A 5,053-nucleotide genomic window follows, 5' to 3' on the forward strand; every position below is an offset into this window, starting at 1 on the left:
CCTTGTCGGTCCACATCGTCACCGCCGACACCACCGATTGAGGAAGACAAAGCTCACTGGAAACCCTCACTGCTCCGCCTCATCTCTTTTTTTTTTTTTTGATATAACAGGCGAAGACATAGCTGCCACCGCTCCGTCGAGAACCACCACCGCTGCATTTTCCGACTAGTAACTCTTTTTATCGACTAATGTACCATTCTATTCCCTTCCATTTTTGTTTAGTTATTACCAATTATTGATCATTACCATACTTGTTTGGCTAGTATATAGTTATCTACCTGGAGTTCGAGTTCTTGTCACTGTGACATCTTGTAGCACTTGGTTAGCTCTCTTTCTCTCTTTCTTCTTATTTAAGTTTATAAGGTGTCATTCTATCTGTAATAAATTGACCCAACTACTTAGTTTTTTAATGTCTTTCTATTGATGATTCTAATTTGAGTTGTTTATTGAAGATTGATTGTTGCTAAAACTTGTGCAGATCCTGGTTTTGGAATTGGGAGGGCGATTAAGAATCTTTTCGTACGATAATTTAATGAGGTAATAACTTTGTATCATTTGGTACGTTATATAGATAACTCAGCTAAAATAATTTTGCTAAAAAGATATATTATCGTGGATCTTTCTTTGATTTTGATTTTATTTTTATCTCATTTTTGTCACTATTTGCTTGAAATCAATTGCTTAATTGATTCTAGGTTAACCTTCTTGATCTTATGCCACATGTATTGCTTTTGGGGGAACCTTAATTTTGACAGAAGAGGAGCTACAATGGCTCTTGGTTTAGATAATAGCACATTACGAGGTTCGTTAATTTCTTTATGTGTATTCAAGTCTTTATAATTCTAGTTTTTATAAAGTAAATATTTATGGATCTGGATGTTTCTTTTTTAGGCATAGATGATTAGATGGATTGAAATAGTGTTTTTTTTATCATTTAACATTACTAAAAATGGTTTGTTAATAAGATGCTATTTTTCAGTATTATGAACACTAGGAAAAATGGTTTGTCTCTTAGATGATATTTTGTATCTGTTAGCATTCATGTGTTAAAATTAGTTTGAATGGTATGAATATTAGTTACCATGATAAATAATCCTACAATATTATTTAACATCGCTTGCATAATATGATTTCTTCTATATGCTAAAAGAAAATTATATCTAACTTATTGTAACTAAATAACAGTTACACATTCTTTCAATTAGTAATTGATAATTGTTTTCACATTTTTTTAGGCAAACTTGCAGATTGTTAGTTTGATAAATCCTTTCCAAGTAATCCATCAAAAAAATTCAATTTTATTTTGTAAGCACTTATTTAAATATTTGTAGTTGACATTTGACACTTATTATGTGTATCATTAGACAATGTTAATTAGTAATATATATTTGTATTTGATACTTTTTTAGGTTTATTAGTTTTATTATAATGATATTTGTTTTGTAGTTGAATTTTAATATTATTTTAAGTTTAATGTAATGGGTTTTTTCAATATTTTGAACAGAAAAAATTGGATTTCTTTATAATTTTTTATTGTTTTTTTTAATAAAAAATAATTAGCTACGGATTACCTACAGAAAATCCGTAGCTATCCACTTCTGTAGCTATCCACTTTCGTAGTTATTCTGTAACTATTCAATTCCGTAGCTATTGTGTAGGAAATCCGTAACTATTTATTTCCGTAGCTATTCCATAGGTATGGTAGCTAAGAAAAATTCCGTAGCTATAATTTTCCCGCCGACCATCATGCTACAAACATTCTTTCGTAGCAATTTCATAGCTATCCGCTTATAGCTACGGATTGTGTCGTAGCTATGGCACCAGTTAGTAGTCTCCCACTAACTTATACTTTTCCTCGTTTATGTCTTCCTACTCAAGACTTACTCTCATTTTGTTCGTCGATCATTTCAGGATATCATTTTTTCTCCGCACATGTTAGAGGTCGTTTAAATGATGCCACTCTACCACACCGGAAACATGACTGTCGTTGTCCACAGCCCCTTCCCTTATTTAAATAGGATTCCCCTGCCATGTTGTTGCTTAAAGAACTTTAAATTCTAATAGAATATACTATATAGCATCACCATATAATTATTAAGTTCATGTCTAATTAATTAATGTGGTAGGTGTCGCACCGTTGGTTGCCAAATTCCATGTGACATGTTCATGTTCTTTTCTTATATGAATGCTACTAAAAAAAAAACACGTTGACATGAATTAGAATTTAGAATGAAGAGACGATAAACAACTAAAAAATTTTATAAATCAAAGAAAGTCAGGGGTTTGGGTTTTTATCAGACGTCTGAGAGCAGATCAAGATATTTGTCAACGGCTATGGTGGGTACAGCAAGCATGACCTTCACTGAACGGCTGTGATCGTCTACAGGTAGCAATATACAGTACCTATCCGTACAAACCGGCGCCAGATGAACCGGCCTCCCCATTCCAAAGTCAACCATCTCTAAACCCAGCCTTGACCACTGCGATAAAACAAGTACGCCAACCGGGTCGGGGACACAACTTGCTCCGTTTAGACTTACTGATTCCACCACTTCTTTTACGTAGTTGTTGTCGACTCGGTTTTTTGCTTCCTTTATTAACTCGGTGGCGTAGGCTAATCCCTTCTCTGTTAAGTTTCTTGCTGTTGTCTGAGCACAGCCGAGTACGATGCCGTTACCATAGAATCCGGTGGGTAGGCTCGGTTTGACTCGGTGGCGTATGTCGACACTGAAAAGCAACTTTAGGTTTTGCTGTGGTGGGAAGTCCAATGCTGTGGCCCAGCTTTTCCAAATATAGGCAGACAACACCTCGAAGGTCGTGCAGAGCAAACTGAGTTGACTCGTCGGGTTTATGGAATGCTTCAACTCGTTTAGTCTCCACTCGTCAAACGTAACCGAGGTGGGAGTGAGTTTGTCGGGAGTGAACCGACTCATAAACTTGCAATGGTCAGTAACTCGGTTGAACTCGGGGTGTAATAATTGGGTTGGTTGTCTGAAAGTGAAAGGCGTTTTATCGAGAAGGTGTCTTTGCCAAACGGGTTTTGGTTTAAAATCCGCCGATGATCCATTCCGGCGGCCGGTGGCCAACTGAGCGAACAGGTTGAGAAACTCGACACTACCAATTCCGTCGCAGATACAATGACTAAACCCGAAACCGAGTGCCGCGGCACCATCGGAGAGCCACGTGAGCTGGACTACCAGCGGCGGAGCCGCCTGCAACACGTCCGCCACCTCCAACGCCAAAAACCTCCGCCACTCCGTAACATAACGTGGGGCCTTCTCGAAATCGGAAACCGTAAAATCAGCAGTTGCTTCAACGAAAACCGCTCCTTGGCCACGACAAACCACCTCAAGACAAGAACCATCTGGTCGAACCCTGACTCGGCCAGCTAAGGGATAGTAAGGGACCAGAGCTCGACCCAACGCGGCCTTGACACGAGCGGTGATGTCATCCCTGTCCATCCCGTTGAACCGCAGAGGGCGGTAGATTAGCAGGTACTCGATTGTGAAACGTAGAAAGAGCTGAGAGTCGACAGCAGAAAGCTTGAGAAGATGATTAGCAGTCGGATCTGAAGGTGTGATTAAGACTGCTTCTTTCACTTGTACCTCAGGGGCTGATCTTGCCATGGCGGTCATGGCGAAGGTGTTTGAATACTAAACACTCCTATATGCACATAGATACATGCATGTATATATGTATATGTGTATATGTAATGTTGTGTGTGATGAAAGGAGTAAGATATGGATAGAGAGAATGTGTAGTGTGGTGTACAATCTTTAAGGAGAAAATATATTTATTAAATCCTGTGACCACTGTAAAAGATTTTTGCAAGATTCTCCTGCCACAACTTTTAAAAATTTACAAGAAATATAAAATACAGCTCGGACTACAGCTTTTTGTCTGTTCGGCGGTGGGTGATGGATAGTGTTTGCCTTTTTCCTGTCTTTACTCTCTCCTCTCTTCTACGTATATGTCTCTCAAATTCCTTTTTAGGCTCTAGACCGTGGTTTGCCAAGCTGGACCAAAGGAACACCTCTCATCCTACGGTAAAAACTGCTTCACACCTCTTCTTTTTGTCTTTTTTTTTTCTTCTACTTTGAATAGTCAATATTCAATTTTTCTCGGTTTTTACTTTTTACTTATAAATAAAACCTCACACCTTTGTTTTACCAAAATTAAAACAATTTTTTATATCTTTCTATATATCTATCTCTCAAAATTACTAGAAAAATATTGTATTTTTGTTTTCTGCAAAATTTCAATTTATGCTTGAGGTTGTTGTTGGGCTGCTAAAATAGTGCAACAAACATGTAACACTATACGCAATGTCGAAAGTTCGCAATGGAGATCAACGGAGATATATTCAGAGAAATCGTGAATCGCCCCACGAATGTTTGATACAAGACTACTTTGACGAGACTATTTTCAAATGTGGTTTAGAAGGTTTAAACTTTAATATAAATGTATAGTCGAAGATTTGACGAGAGAGTATAATTATTTCCAACGACGTTTCGATGCTAGAGGTATACCCAATTTCACTCCCGTTACAAAAATGCACAGCCGCACTTCATCAATTGTCATATGTCAGCCCTCCTAATACGTTGGACTAGAGTTTTAAAATGTCCTCTAGGGTCACATTAGAAAGCCTCCACTATTTTTACAAACATGTGATTGAGATTTACAGTCCAAAATATTTACGTACGTCTACACGCAATGACTTTTTGCAAGCTCATCATGTTAGCGTACATGGCTTTCCGAAATGATAGGATGTCTATGTTGCTTCCATTGGGCATGAGAAAATTATCTTGGCTAATACTATGCTCAATTTACCTGAAATGATCATGGTCACCCAATGGTCATACTTGAAGTGGTGGCGTCATGGGATCAGTGGATTTAACATGTCTTTTATGGTTCTCCCGGTTTGATTAACGACATCAACATTCTTAATTGTTCACTGATATTCAACAACATATATGATGGATGTAACACTTGTTTTTCAGAGTGGATCAACTAAAAAACTTAATGGGTCAAAGATGGGGGTTTTTAGGAAAAA

At 37.6% G+C, this 5,053-nt stretch overlaps 1 pseudogene; it reads right to left on the reverse strand.

Moving 5' to 3' along the window:
• Nucleotides 1–2,236: 2,236 nt before the first annotated feature.
• On the reverse strand, nucleotides 2,237–3,781 carry LOC145028352 (alcohol acyltransferase 9 pseudogene; annotated as a pseudogene).
• Nucleotides 3,782–5,053: the final 1,272 nt, after the last annotated feature.

This window comes from Lactuca saligna, chromosome 2, assembly GCF_052625555.1.
Source record: "Lactuca saligna cultivar CGN05327 chromosome 2, ASM5262555v1, whole genome shotgun sequence".
In the NCBI taxonomy this organism is placed as follows: Eukaryota; Viridiplantae; Streptophyta; class Magnoliopsida; order Asterales; family Asteraceae; genus Lactuca; species Lactuca saligna.